Here is a 17,330-nt window from a genome sequence, read left to right on the forward strand (position 1 = left end):
TTCAATCAAATTTTAAATATTATTTTTATATCTAATTCAAATTTTATATATATATATATATTATTATTATGATTTTTAAAATATTTTTATATTTAATAAATTTTATTGATAAAAAATATATATTATTTATATTTAATTTAATTTTCAATTTTAAATATTTTTAATATAGTTAAAATCTAAATAAAAAAGGTTATTTTTTCTAAAACTTATTGAAACTTTAGTCACTCCTGTTATCTTATATGGCTGTGAGGTTTGGGGTTGCAGCATCTCTAGAGAATCATGGAGAAAGATTGAGCAAATCCAGAAGCGTTTTATAACTTATAACCTGAAAATTAAAAGTAATACACCCTATCCTATTCTCCTTATAAAAGTAGGTCTTTCCCCTATTGATAGCCTAGCTATGATTAGGTTTCTGTTGTAAAAGCACAAACTCAATAACATAAACGATCATAGACTTCCTAAGCTAGCTTTAAATTCCAACCAAAACCACCTAAGGCTCAATCGGGGGTGGCATAAAGACACAAGCTCCTGGTTAAACTATTGAGAGATCAACGAGAATGATGCATTGCAAAACATAAATAACATTAAAGATATTGTTACTTCTAAGTTCAAAGAAAAAATGTGGTGTGAGAAAGATTTAGCGGAATTAAGTTATTATAAGAAGGTCATCAACCCCACCCTAGAAGATCAAAAGTATCTCTCTATTTCAACTAGCTCAAAGAAGAAAATTAATATAGCAAAGATTACAACGAATTCTCATGAGTTCCATAGTGAAACAGGTCGTTGGGCAGTTCCTAAAACGCCATGGATGGAAAGGATCTGCCATATATATGAGAATAAAAACATCGAGGATGAAAACCACTTCCTCTTAGAGTGCCCCGCGTAGAACGACATTAGATCTCAGTTTCACAATCTTTGTTACAACACTGACCTTCCGAGCCTTTTACAATGTCAAAATTATAGTGAGCTTGGGAGGCTTCTCTCCAAGCTTTTTGAGTATAGGAATAAAATCTTAAATCAAAATAAATAATTTGTTTCTTTAGGTCCGATAGACCAATGTTTGGTCTCAGCGGACGTTAACCATCATCATCAAATATTATTCATATTTAATTTATTTTTTAATTTTAAATATTTTTCAATATATTAAATATCTAAATAAAAATATATATTTTTTAAACTTATATTATAAATATTTTTAAAAAGTGTAGAAATCACATAATAAAAAAATTTGGCCAACTCATTTGGAACCAACAAGTGTGATTCATCATCGAGACTATATCAAGGGGCTGACCATGACAAAGGCTTAAATAGAGAGCAATGTAGAGACCATAATTTAAAGTACTATATTTGAGCAATAATATTTAAATTATGATATTAATTTATTAAAAACAAAATGACTATATTAAATGGCTAGTTTTTGAAAAATAATATTTAAATTAGTTTATTAAAATCAAATATTATTAAAAAATTCTATTACTGGGAAATAATAGGAAAACAAATTAAGGAATATATATATTGTAAATTTGGTAGAACTCTTTGATTTTAGTGTTTACATGTCCATTATTCACCCTGCTAGCTCAAATGGCATGGTCGTAGAAATAAAGTCTCAAAAAACCAAAAACCAGAAATTTTGGATTCAAATCTTGTATTACCCTCCAGATGAATAATGAATATGAAAATAAACTTTTTAAAACAATATTATATATTTTATATAAAATTAATTTAAAAAAAAATAGTAAATAAAATCCCTTATTAAATAATGTATATTTTCATATTTGATTTTAGATAATTGTTTAGAAATTGTGATTGAAACATGTCTTATCATCCTATGTAACTTACTCCAATCATATTTTTCATAATAAATTTTTTATAATAACTTTTGGTTTAATGTTAATTTGAAAGTGAAATAATATATAATAAACAATTCTAACTTAAATTTTACATTTCTCTTAATTTATATATATATAGATTTGAAAACTAATATATAATATATTTTATTTAATTAAATATGTATTTTCATTTTAAATTGTAAATACTTTTTAATTAAATAACAAAACAGAAAAGTAAAACATAATAATGTTTAACATAATTTGTATTATAATAATAATGTATATTTTCATCTTGATGTAACTGGAAAACCATTCTATTCAATACAGTGTATTTTCATCTTGAATTAATTTGTCAACGCCTTGTATGGTTTCATTTTGATTTAATTTGTCAATCCCATCGTGAGATAAATTGTCCATCCCGAAAATCTCTAAAAAGCCGATGGGATGCCACAAAGTTAAAATTGACCGATGCTAAGAATTTGAATAGCTTTTAGTAATTATGTGCCCAGAATTCACTAATACTATGCATGAGCGTGGTCACCCCATGAAGAAATGGATCATTCATAGTTGAACCTGTTTTGGGCAGGCAAACAACCTTGGAAAGAAAATAAAAGGTGATGGAATGCAATTGAACCATGATTAATACTCTTAATTACAGTTAGTTATTGGAATATTGGAATAATATCTTAATTACTGTTAATTAAGATATTGGAATATTGCCCATGAGTTGAGTTATCATTATTTTGATGAACCTGGCGGTGGCTGGGCCGTTACTCTGTAGCATGCTTCACATCAAGCCAACTCAGCAGGGGAATCTCTCGCCCATCACGCCCACCAGTCCCACAGTCCTTAACCACCGCAGCCCGCCCATTCTCCGCACCTAGAGCGGGATCTCCGGTTTGGCGATGTCCCAGATGGTTTCCGGCGTGTATATGCACACAAACCGGACGGGCCTTGGCCGCCAGCATTTTGCTCCGTGCCCCGGCAAAGCAAGCCACACCGGATTAAAAACCAACGTTCGAGTTCTGGGGGCCGGGGGTGAGGGGAATTCAAGTCCGCGGCCTTCACCGGTTCACATACGTCCGTCCACTCTGAACCGTCGCCATCGAAATAGTTGTCATCTTGATTCTCCGTACGGATCTCCAGCACGCCGTTGGGATTCAGATCAGCTGTTTAACAGAGGGATGATCTCGAGCCTAGTAACCGGACAATCTTTAGTTCAGTCGAGACTATTCAAGAATCTCTCGGGCAATCTTTAGTTCAACACAAAACAATAAGCTCACTTGTTTTGCGCGCAGCAACGTCGATTCTATGCCCAGGATTCGCTAGGTTGAGCACAGGTGGCAGCTAATTATTGGACAAAGCTGCAAACAGAGTTTCAACGAGCTCAGCACCTTCCCGTAAACCTGAGTCACATGCTTCTCCATCTTTTATTTTTCAGCACGAAAAAAGCTATATAGATATATTGTAATCAAAATAGAAAATGTACAACATTATAGTTATGGGGCTATCGATCTGGTAAGAGATAAATGAACACATAAACCTCAGGGAGAAGGATATGTATATCCAGGTCAAAAACTGTGCAAAGCGGACATATTTACAGATAGACTTCGTAGAGCCAATGCTAAGGCTGAAAAAACCACATATATATGAGACATAAGATGGGGAACATGGAAACTTAACAGATTTGGCATCACATAATAGTGAATTGTGTACCCGACATGGAGAAATCTTGAATCTGGCAGGTGGTGTTGTCCATCGTAATCTGCAGCCTCCATATGCCCTGTGGCGATGTAAGTCCCTGCTTTGACAAAATGTCTGCTCTTCGATTTTCTCCCTGGCTATGTGGGAAATGGAGTAGTCCTTCCTGTTGTGCCACCAATCCTCAATCCTGTTTAACCAGCCTGTAAGGTGTATATTTTTAATTCTGTTTATGGACAGAACATGGTCGATGGTGACTTTGGAGTCTCCAAAAATGTGAAGGTTTTTGATGCCAAGGAAATCAGAGAAAGAAATGAGACCGGTCAAGGTAATTCTGTTTATGGACAGAACATGGTCGATGGTGACCTTGGAGTCTCCATAAATGTGAAGGTTTTTGATGCCAAGGAAATCAGAGAAAGAAATGAGACCGGCCAAGGCCATAATTTCTGCTTTGTTGTTCGTACCTGGACCTCCGTTCCAATGGATATCGAAAGATTGACCTTCTTCTGGAATTATATGAATCCCACAGGCACATGTGTTATGTTGGGCAGCGCCATCAAAAAAGGCATAGGGATATTCATAGCTATCATTGGATAGCTGGTTCCTTCGCTGATTGACAGTGGATATATGAGGCTGAGCAAGAGATTCAATCAACCTGAGGATGGATTCATAGACAATATAAAACGGTTCCATAATGGAGTCAAATATCATACGGTTGCGCCATTTCCAAATGGCCCAAATTGTGATCAACGGAATCGGCCTCCACTTGCAGCGCAAGTTGCTCCATGAATAAAAGGCTTCATAGATGGTAGAAGTGTTGACCATAGCAAAGCCAAAGTGTGTAGATAAGAGTTGCCATATCATCAATGACTGAGGACATTGTAGGAATATGTGTAAGTTATTTTCAGTATTTGACCTATACCATTGACACTTTTGGAGATTCTCCCAGGTAAGATTCCTGTCATAGAAAACCAGCCAGGCAAAAATTTTGATTTTTAAAGGGCATCCAAATTTCCATAAAGCTGGCGGAAAGATATTATCACAAGATTCAAACTCTGTATGTAAAATCTGGAGATATATGTGCCTAGCGCTGACCACCGACTTGCCGCCGAGACCTTTCCAAATGATGTTGTCCTTGTCCAGTGAACGATATAGACCAGATGATTGCAGGGATAAGACGATAGTGTTCCATTGGGATACTAGAGCCCCTGATAGTTGTAAATCAGATGCAGATTTCCAGATTGGGATGGCACCGTCCCATTTTTTTATAACGCTGGCCCAAAAAAAGTATCCCTTGCGATGTAAATGTCTCAGGAGTTGAGGGGAGAAATGGATCAATCCTCCCACACCAGCAAATTCATCAAGGCCTATAATGATCTTGGAACCCGTGTGAAATTTCCAAATCAAATTTTTACGAAAGAAAGGCTGCAATCTTTTAAAACCTCTCCAGATGATAGAACCGTTGGCGGATCCAAAAGTGCTTTGTCTGTACCAATAAGTGATGTCGAGGCCGTCCATATACTTATACCTGATAGATTTGCTCCAGAATGACTCTCCCATAAACGCGTTCCACATAGTTTTACATAGAAGCGCTCTTCTGAAAGAGTGTAAGTCCATTATGCCCCAACCTCCCATGATTTTTGGCCGAGACAGCTTAGAAAGTCTGCAGAGATGATATTTAGTCTTTTCCTTCTAACCGCCCCAAATGAAATTGACTATCAATCTATATCAATCTATTTAAATTGTTGATAATAGATGAAGGAATATAGAATAGAAGAGCCCAGAAAACCATGATTTGTACTCTCCCTACTATTGTTATTATTTTAAAAGTTCGCTATCAAAGCATAGGCATAATCCTAAAACTATTTTGGAATACTAAATTGAATGGGTTGCACTCTAATTAAATTTAGTGATACGACTTTTCCTTCTGTATTTTCTTTTTTGTGTGCTTAAATCGTATTTTTAAATAGATAAATATATTGAATAAAATAAATAAGTTCATTTGAATATTTAAACTGGTATATTATATTCTAATTTTTTATATAATTTTAAATAAAATAAAAAAAAAAATATTAATTATTAATAATAATTAAAATAAAATGATTTAACTAATAGTTTTAATGGAAGTTTATCAATTTTAGTTTGAAGGATAAATGAGCATCGATGTGCTCACTTCATCTCGGTGCAGCCAGAATTTTAAATTGTCAATGAAAATAGGTTGTTTATTTAGTTGGAAGGTAACTTTGAAATCTTTTGTCAATTCTCCAGACAAGACTTGTATTATTAAGAATGTAATTTGGATTAATTATGCAAACATTATCAGTGTATTCTGGATTGAATTAATGTGAATTGTTTGATCAATCTAATGTGAATTGTTTGATCAATCTAAAGACGGGTATGCATTTCTTAGAAGTTTGGTCAACCAACCTGAAGATGGGCATGCATTTCTTAGAAGACAACTCTATTAGTGAATTAGTCAATTGATTTATATGCATGTTTAGGGTGGTGCCTTCATCACCAATTGAGTTCAAGATACAAGAACTTATGACATCGATATCTATAATTATTAGGGATGGTGAAGAGTTTATTTCATATAGAATAATGCCTACATATTAGTTTAGCTCCTTTAAGTTACTTCATTTTCCTAGACATTGATATGTGTGAATAATAGATATATTAAAGCTACTAATAAATAATATTTTTTGTTAAATATAATTTAACTCTAAAATAAATTCTTCTGGTAGCAGTAGCTATCTATGGAAGTTGCTAGCAGTATCTCGCGCACTACAGTTGTTTATTTCATATAGAATAATGCCTACATATTAGTTTAGCTCCTTTAAGTTTCTTCATTTTCCTAAACATTGATATGTGTGTTTCTTTGTAATGGTTTCTGAAACAATAGACATATTAAAGCTGCTAATAAATAATATTTCTTAGTTAAATATAATTTAACTTTACAATAAATTATTCTAGTAGCAATAGCTATCTATAGATCCTTCGATGTAGTATTGATTTATTAGTTAAATATAAAAGAGTTTAATGGCTCACATAAATACTTAGAAGTTAGCTAAGAAATAGTGCTAAAATGATTAGATTGCATAAACAATTCCCAATTCCTCACATTTTGTTCTGTTGTAATTTCATTGTAGGCTTTGCATACTTCGAAACACCAACTTGAATGTAGATTTCTTCGCTCCAATCTGGAAAGACTAGAATTGGGAACAAATTAATTGGTTTCTTTTGAATCAGTCGACCTCTGGTTTTCGTCTACACTTCTCGTGTATGTCTGACATCTGTGCACATATTTTTATGCACCCTTCTGCTCTCCACTTGTAGTGCGCACCATTTTTACGTCGGAGTTCCAAGAGAGTCTGTTTGAATTCTTCGTGGAGTTTATGGCACTAAACATGAGTTTTATGGTGCACAATTGCACAACGAAGACTCTGTCGATGGCAATCACCACCAATTCTGGTCTCCTCCGATTTTACTACATATACAAGACAACTCGTGTACGTTTTAAAGAAACTTGTGCGCAGGTTTTGTTGTGGAATTATCATTGCTTTTCTCAACGCCTATCTGAGAAATGATTTGGTGGCTTTCAACGACCTTCTCATTCATCCCTCGCATGCCCCAGTAAAGCTTGAGCGCCCGCAGTCTTTTGTCCTGGAAGTTGAACAGAAGTCAGAAGAATCTTTGTTGTGTCAGACAGTTTAGTTCATCTTTGTTATTCAAGCATGACCTTGTGGCCTGCCCATATCCATTTCCTGCAATTGTTGTGGGGCTTCTCTATCTCAAAAGACTTGCAATATCACAGTAGATAGCCCTACATTTTTATTTAAATTTGAAAATGGATTTGATTTATTTTCACACAGGTCTATTCTTCTATACCTCTATGTTATTTTCTAAACAAGAACAACATTACATATATTGTGAGAGAAAGATTACAGATGACATCCCTAGCTCTAGGGGTTTAGCAGAAATAAAACTGCTTGGAGAGGGATTTCCTATTTTGTCTGCATGGCAGTATTTTTAGAGTGCAAGACGGAATTTTATTTGGCAATTGCAGAATCTACTTTGAGAGGTCTGGGGAAGGTCTCAAAAACAATTGGTGAAAGCACAAACTCTGTGCAGTGGGGATCTTCATAAACCCACATTTACCCGTGCTTATTTTGTTCTAAGAAGTTGTATAGTTCTCAAGCATTGGGAGGACACCAGAATTTGCAGGAGAGAATTACTGTGAGAAGAGCTCACAAATCTCATATGAACATTTAGCAGAGGTTTTTTAGCCTATCACCCTCACCACATGTTCCTTCCGCTGATTTTACTCCAATTTCAAGCATTCTGAATAGGTCTCTCTATATAAGAGCTCACTCTACAACTCTTCAAGGAGGGGGAGGAACAAGACTAGATGGATGGGTTTTCCCTCTTGTTGCAAATCAATTCAATGTTGGAAGTTGCTTTCCTGTTGATGTCTCTGAAATGTTTGATTGCTGAGGAACATGTTCTTCTTGGAAAAGGGCTCAAAGCCTGTCTTTCTGAGCCTAGAATGGTTTTCCCATTAGATGAGTAGAAGCTAGACTTGTCATTGTGTTTGTTATGAAAACCCAAAATACCAAAATTTTTCCATTCCATTGTTCCATCTGGTCTTAGTTTCACCTTTTAAGAGAAATTTGAATTGCTTGATTCTTTTTTCTAAGTGAAAATGACAACCAGGATAGGGTGAAATTTCATATCTTGCATGTGCCACCAACCAAGGAAGAAGTTTCCATTACTGAGAATTGTACTGATTTTGTGAAATACTTTCATTTCCCTTGAGCTTTCAGCCATTTTGGCTCTAGCTACATTTTTTGCCTTCTAAATTTTCAAGTTAGTGAGAAGCTCGACTAACACAAGAAATCATGTAAAATTGACCCCGAGATTTGTAAAATCCTTATAAAACCTCAATAATTAGTGAGGATTTTTCAGTAAGTAGTCTTTGTAGGGTTCTCTCAAATGCTAAGCTCATTATTGTTTAGTAAGAGAATAATATGTGTTTCTTAGCATTCAAAATTTATCTTCTTACTTATAATAAGAGTATGCACGCAATGGTAGCTTGTGATGCTTGTCTTGAATGCTTTTATTTGATTTTTCCCATGGATCTGTGTAATGAAGTTTTGATATTTTGAATCAATTGTGTACATAAATCTTGTAGGGTATTGCCTACCATTTAGGTAGTGGTTATTGAAAGCTTCAAAGTATTTTCATGGCCTGAATTAGTATTTTGACACCAATGTTGGCAAAACTTCTTAGAGGCCAATGAAAGAATATGCTTATTTTTCTTAACATATGCTTGCTAAAATCGAGCACATCCCTAAAGTCACGTCTTGTTCTTGACTTCCTCTCCTATGGCATTTTGTGGAGCTACAAAAATTTTTTATCAGAGAGCATCAATTTAGATGGTTGTCTCGCATCTCCCAAAATGATCAATATACACCATTTGAAAGACAAGAACAAAAGGATTTTACAGGGTTGTCTTTGATCCCAATAGAGACTTGGAGCAAGTTGGCAATAATTTTTTTCGACTTTTTAAGTTTTGTACCATTTCTCCAAAGTTTAGTTAGATCTATTGCAAAATTCCCTGGCATAATCTTTTGATTGTTGTGTTGTTACAGTTATGTAATGTCTTGCCACAAAATTTTAAAGACATAGGAGTCAGAGTAACATTCTCCTTTGGAAAAGGGGCGTGTGGACTCGCAAGAGACATGCATGATGTACTAGCTAGATTACCTACTAAGTGTTGATTCAAATCATGCATATAGGATTATAGATTCAAGGAAAATCCACTTTTGTCTTATCATTAGAAATTTATTCCAAATCAATCTGAGGTATCTTGTAATCCCATGGGGATGTCCAAGCACCAAGCATTGTATTTACCTTCTTTGTTCTGCAATGGCAGAGAAGCCAACTATTTGGATGTCCCAATTTTTCTTCAGAAGTTATCAATCTTAATTTGTAGGATAAACGAGCATCGATGTGCTCACTTCATCTGGGTGCAGCCAGAATTTTGAATTATCAATGAAAACATGTTCGTTATTTGGTTGGAAGGAAACATTGAAATATTCTATCAATTCTCAAGACGAGATTTGTATTATTAAGAATGTAATTTGGACTAATCATGCAAACCTTATCAACCAATCTTGGATTGAATTAATGTGAATTGGTTGACCAATCTGAAGATGGGCACTTAGCATTTCTTAGAAGACAAATCTTTTAGTGAATTAGTTGATTGATCTATATGCATGTTTAGGGTGGTGCCTTCATCACCTATTGAAATTCAAGATACAAGAACTTATGACATCAACATCTATAGTTATCACGGATGGTGAAGTTGTGAGCAGTATCTAGGGCACAATAGTTGTTTATTTCATATAGACTAATGCCTACATATTAGTTTAGCTCCTTTTAGTTTCTTCATTTTCCTAAACATTGATATGCTTGTTTCTTTGTAATGGTTTCTGAAATAATAGATATATTAAAGCTGCTAATAAATAATATTTTTTAGTTAAATATAGTTTAACTCTACAATAAATTCTTTTGGTAGCAGTAGCTATCTATAGATCCTTCAATGTAGTATTGATTTATTAGTTAAATATAAAAGAGCTTAATGGCTTACATAAATACTTAGAAGTTAGCTAAGAAATAGTGCCAAAATGTTTGGATTGCATAAACTATTCTCAATTCCTCACATTTTGTTCTGTTGTAATTTCATTGTAGGCTTTGCATACTTGGAAACACCAACCTGAATGTGAAATTCTTCGCTCCAATATGGAAAGACTAGAATTGGGAAAAAATTAATTGGCTCTTCTCATCATCATCAAAATGTTGCTTTTAATCTTTATCCCAATGAAATGAAACATCTTCAACGTTGCAAATTTGCCCAGACAACAGATTTCTGGTAAATAAAAATTTAAAGAACCAGAATGTTGGAGTGTTTGAAAGGTGGAAATAGATTTAGCACCATCAAGAACCCCTGGGGCACCCAAAACCCTGAATTTTGACAACTGTAACCCAGATTTTCAAAATATTATGCCGGATTTTGTCATAATCTCGCGAGAATTTCCATTATTTTCCAGGCTAATTTGTGGGTTCTTTAGATTAAGCACTGGTGGAAAAGTTCTGTTAAGAATTTACCAGTCTTGTTCAGTTTTGTGGATTGGTTGGATATTCCTTTTGGAGACTAATATATGTGTTTTCATTGGAGGAAATGTATACAGAATTGCCTTTTGAAAAGCCTTTTTATGGCCTTTGTTCATCCAAGGCTTAATCTTCATTACAAAATTTCATTATTCTGTATTTTAATTTGGATTATATATGAAATTAAAATAGCACCTCTTATCATTCATAAGTAAATTAATAATTTTTTTCTTTTCTAAAAATTAATTAAAATTTATTTATAATTTAGATAGATTTTATAATCTAATCATTTTAATTGAATTTAAATGGCGGTTTCCAATGTCATTATTCTCTCTTTTTAGTATTTTGTTAGAATCATATCAAATTAGTGTTTTTAGTTTGAGCTCTAAAATATATATGTGTGTGTGTGTGTGCAACTTTGTATATATAGTAAAGATCCATAAAACTAAAATATCATCTTTTACAATATCTATATAAAATTTAAATTTACCAATACATATGGCATATGGCATACATATCTACAAATGTGTTCCTCATACCATTTTTCTAATTTTCATACCATTTTTTCCCAATTTAAAGTTCTTCATACCATTTTCCAATTTTCATACCATTTTTCGAACTTAAAAAATCTATCGAGCTCTCTTTGCAACCTTTGGGGCAATTGCTAGTATATTGTATTCTCAAGAATGTAATTAAGAGGTTTAACAATGATCACACAAAAAAACCTACTACAATGTGAGTGTCGTGTCCTATAGAAACACCAAATTAGAATAAATTGTTGTAATCTTCAATCAAATAGGAAAATTATTGTATTCATTTAATTATTATTAAATATATCACATTATTATAGTATTTATCTATTTTAAAATTAAATATATTTGAGTATTATACTATATAATTAAGATGATTTAGTTTAGATTTATTTAATTTTAAAATTGGTTAAATTTATATATATATATATATATATATATAGATATATAAAGTAGTTGGGTAGAATGGTTGTTATCTCTTTTATTTACATTGAAATAAGTTATAATTCTTTGATAAATATTGTCATAATGGCTTCATGTCTATGACTATTGTTGTATTGGCTTGGAGCCTTGTGAACTCTTAAGTGAGTATACTTGTGGGTTGGGTTGGCATGGTACCAACAACCTCACCCTAACCCTCTAGCTCAAAAGGAAACTAATTTTTTTACTTGGAAAAAAGAAAAAGAAAAAAATGAAAAAAAATAATAATAATAATATTAATATATGGTATAATCAAAATTAAAATGATTTTCAACTAATAAGATCATCAAGCAACTTTCTCAAATAGTAAGTAATCTATAAACACATTAAATAAATAGAAGTTTTTAGTTTGGTAGTTAGAGAAGAACATAAAATAAAGAATAAAATAATCAAAATGAAAATGTTACAAGAATGTGTTAATATTGCCAATTAAATGAGAACTCAAGCATTAATAACAAGTATCAATAATTAATATTTTCCTAATAATTAAGTGACAACCTAAGTGTATTAGAGACTTATGTGAAATAAAATCATAAAGAAAATGATATTGTAGAACAAGTCTTAATCAAGATAAAAAAATCCAATAACCACATTCATTGTAAAAAATGCATAAAACAATATAGCTTAAAATCATCCATCAAAAGTAAATTTATCAACATGAAATTTTATAGTCTACATACAAATCTTTAAACACTATAAGTCTCATTGTGTGAGCTATTAGGAATTAAAAGAATATGATTATATCTTAAGAATAAAGTGTCTAACTCTTACAATATGACCTCACTTTTGCTACGAAAGAAAACAATAATAAGAGTAATACTTGCAACGCAGCATGGTCCCTTCCTCTACCACTAATTAAATAATAAAGGACATGGCCCTTTTTACAAAGTCTGCATTTTGTCGTTATTCGAGAATGCATATATTTCCACAATTTGTCATTATTTATGTGTTCAACTTCGATATTCCACAAACGAAATACACCTTCACATAGCTTTCCTCCACACTTATGTACTTCGCATAATGAAATCCATCTTCACATACCACACTTCATAGAATTTTTGCAGTGCGCACAATAAAAGTTTTGCCCGCATCTCCACATTCCACACAATGTGTTATTAAGGTTAAGCTTCTCAATGCAGGGCTTGTATTTTTTCCACAATCAAAATTCATGTTAATTTTATGTCAAGTCACTAGAAGGAAAAGACCTTCTAGCGGAGGTTTTTGTGGAAACCCCTAAAAAAATAGCCCAAAAATACCTTTGTAGTGAAGGTCACTAGTGGAGGTGGGTAGGCGAATGTTTGAGTGGATGTTTTTTGAACCGTGTGTAACACCACCTCCCATATCTACCCACTTTCACCGCCTTGTCAGGGTGAACATGAGCGGAGGGCTACTATAACATGACTCAACCTCCTAAATGCAGTTAAGAAAGTGGAATCGACAACTTGAAACTTTATTGACTTCCCTCAGGTTCTACAAGACCCCCAGGAGCTAACCAACCACTCCAGGTGCCCAACCCTTGAGTTATCTTTCATTTTCAGTGAACTAAAGCCCAAGTCGCTCCAATGAAAAGCCAAGCTAGTGACTATAACCCTCCAGTCACTCCCATGACCCTTCTTCCCAGTGACTGTAGTCTAATTTAGTTATTTTTGTGCCAGTGACCCTAAGATCTGAGCCACTCTTTCAGTGATAGGATCCATACCTCTGCCCATAACTTAATGAAACTCTTAGAAATGCTAAATAACACAAAACTATATTATGGACTTAACCTAGCCCATCCTAACCATGACATCCATTCCATCAAACACAATGAAAATATGTAATCTACAAGTCATGAATGTATATTTAAACTTAGAGATCTGAAAATTATCTGAGGTTTACCAAGAAGGACTAATTCCCTCTCACAATCGCTGCAATAGCATCTATTAGTTCATGCATTCAATAACCATTCATTTATAAATCAACACATTATAAGAGCCATAATTTGAATCTGTCATAAAACCATGCTTATAACCAACATATAACTAGAATAATAAAAATGATAGAACAATCGTCAAATCCACATAATAACAAGTACATTTACTCATAAAATACAAGAGGAACTAGCTCTTATTGACATATGCAAAAGCCAACCAAGTTAGGGACTTCCACGTACCACCCTGCCATAGATTGGGCTAAACCAAATCTTTATTTCATCCAATCACCCCCGTGCCATATTCCAAGCATGAATGTGGGATCTCATGGGATAAACCAATTTGTAAACAACCAAGGAAATCTAGAGGTTAAACCACCTCCACCCTCACACTACCATGATAGCACCTAAACTAGTCCCAAGATCAAAAAACGAAACCGAGCTTAAATTCCTCAGAATTCTTTCACCATCCCTTAATGAATTTCCCTGTCTCCACCCACCTATTGAGGGCTTCCCTGAGAAAACCATATCCACCCCAAACCCTTGGGATTTTCCAAAGACCACCTCACCATGATCTAAAACCCAGAGAAAACCATATCCACCCCAAACCCTTGGGATTTTTCAGAGACCAGCTAACCATGATCCAAAACCTTCCGGTAATCCAAAGCTCAACCAAGAATGAATCCCCTCACACCATGGCTATCCAGAAATGGAAAGGCAAGGCTGAAACCACTGTCAAAACCATGCAAAACCCATGCCAATGACAACAAATGAACCAAATACACACATTCATATACCATGCATGCCAAAACCAATTGGAAACTCATACATGCAACCTGTTACCTGCAAGTTTTCTTGCTAAATTCACCTAATCCAAATCTTCCTTGCTTGATCCTTGCTTTTCTTTACTTTCCTTTGTCTCGTGGTGCAAGAATTGTCACCTAAGGCGTTGAAGGCGCAACCTGTTGGACTCCATAAGCGGACTGACTAGCTAAATGGTGCATCTAGCTCATGGCACAATTACTGGTGCATCCAACTCGTGGAAAAATTAATGTTTTGTAAAATATTGCTGTTGTCACCATCAACTTTCGTCAATTTTCAACAGCTTCTCCAAGAACTTAACACTTTAACTTGTTAGAATCAGCACAGAAGTTGTCGACCATTGCTAAACTAAACCTTTCTAGTAACAATATGAAGGTAGTAAAGACAAAAATATTGCATTGTTATATGGACTTTCTTTCACACATTCATATGATTTTTCTTGCAATATTAATTTCTTGCTGCAGTGTCTGCCCAAATTTGTGACGAGTCTGGTGAATTTGAGAACTCTTGACGTCCATTCGAACCAGCTCACATCACTGCTACAATCCATGGCATGACTCTATAAACTTAAAATCCTCAACATTTCTGGAAACTTCTTTGCCAAATTTCCAGGGAGAATTTTAAATTCCCAGAAAAAGTTGTATTAAAACCCTCAGTATTTTCCAAGAATATTTGAATCAAGATACTCAACGTTTTTAGGAACTTTTCTGTCGAATTTTTCAAGATTGCCCATAAAAATCCAATATGAACCCTAGGTTTGAATATTTAATTCTCGACAATCTAACAGATTGAATGATTTCACAATGAACATATTACAAATTAGCTTTTTCAGTTCGCTGGAAGAGCTTATTGCCAATTTCAACAAGCTATAGTGGCTGCCTGAGATGCTCAAAATCAAATTGTTTAACCAGCAGAGGGTCTCTGTTCATTCCAATAAACTTTCTTATCTCCCTTCCTCCATCTCATGGCTCATGTCTCTGCGTGTTTTGGATGTTCATGCGAACAAGCTCAAAGATCTGCCTGAAGACATTAACAATCTAGTAAGCCTTCAAATTCTTAATGTGAGTTGCAATTTTGGTTACTTCCACGCCTTGTCGGATTCGATATGTGGGTTGTGTTTGCTTGTCAAATTATACGCGAGTTATAACCGGATTAAAACCTTGCCCGATTTATTTGGAGGGTTGGTGAAGTTGAAGCGGCTAAATCTGGAGGGGAACCCGCTAATTTGACCACCACCAATGAAATTAAAAGCAAGCATAGGTTTTTTTTTTTAAATAATTGAACATTTTTTTTCCAGCCATATTATTAGATGAAAGAAATATCTAGCAAAATAAATTGATTATTTAGAAAGTATATATATAATTTTTCACAGTTTATGCCCATAACATTAAATAAATAAAAACTTTAAGATTCAATAAATAAAAACTATGTATTAATTAATTAGCATAATTTTTTTTCCAAGATGATTCAACATCTAATTCAATTTCGTGTATATATGTAAGTTAGTTATATATATACATATTTTTTCAAGTTAAAAATAATTTAGAATTCTATAAAACGATATAACCAAAATTATATATTTCTAGAATGCTATCACCGAAATTATATAAGATTATGTCAAACCTAAAATTATTATCATTTCATCTTCATTTGGACATTAATATTATTTCAACGTCCTATATGAAATTACGTACATGTATTTTTTACACTAGAGTGCAAAACTTGGAAAAAAAATATACACTTCAAGAGATTTAATCCTCTTCAAAATGGGTCTTTATTGGTTCTATATATGTATATAGCATGTGTAACTTTTCATTTTTAAAACTGTATTTTTGAATGCATAAATGGATACAGTGCCTTGAAATTTTACTTGGACACTTTGATTGTATAGATTACTCCACATAAATTTGAAATTCCAACAAATTTTTGCTATAAAAAATATAAATATAAATTTATAACTCGAATTTATGGCTCCACGATAATGGCTCTGTTTTTTTTTTTAAAGAGATAGCTAAAATTCTAAAACAAACCCCCTTCTTTATGTTGAATGAAATATGAAGGTCAATAGAGAGAAAAACGTTCTTTATTTAATCCAGTGCCCACAAGGACCTATGGTAATGTTTCTCCTTATTACCCTGCATGTTACAGCTCAGATATAATATGTATATAAAAATTTTACATAGTGGTATGATTGGAAAAAAATGATTTAGCCAAGAACAGTTGTTCGAGCAACATTTGTCAAACAAGCATCGACACAAGTTGTGAGGTTGTTGCAAGCCTGAACACATTTGCTTCCCTCCATCCTCCACCCTTTATGTTTTTATCTTTCCTTTGCTACAACATTTTTGCAATATATTCATATGCATGTTCTATTCATTCGGTGTACCTTTGCATATTTAGGAGCAATTGCTAGTTAGCTATTAAACCAGCTATTGATACTTGAGACATCTATGCATGCTCGCTTTTGTAGTATTTATATTTTTAGAATGTACAACACAACATGTGTTATGCAGTTAACCAGTTAACAAGCTTAGGTTGATCAATATACACCTCTTCCTCAATCATGCCATTGAGGAATGTTGTCTTTACATCCATCTGATGTATCTTCCATCCCATCTGCGCTGACAGTGCTAGAATGGATTTTATTGATGAGTACCTTGCAACACGAGAAAAAGTCTCATCGTAATCAATCCCCTCCACCTGAGAAAAACCTCTCACCACAAACATGGCCTTGTGTTTCTCCACACTACCATCAACTGCTTGCTTTACCTTGTAAAGCCATATGGAACTCACCACTGACTTGTTTGTCGGTCTTGGGACCACATCCTAAACACTATTCCTGATAATGGATTCATACTCCTCAACCATGGAATCAACCCAAACTGG

The sequence above is a fragment of the Pinus tabuliformis genome, chromosome 3_2 (genome assembly GCF_031772625.1).
Source record: "Pinus tabuliformis cultivar Carrire ecotype Pingquan chromosome 3_2, CPIR1, whole genome shotgun sequence".
Taxonomy (NCBI): Eukaryota; Viridiplantae; Streptophyta; class Pinopsida; order Pinales; family Pinaceae; genus Pinus; species Pinus tabuliformis.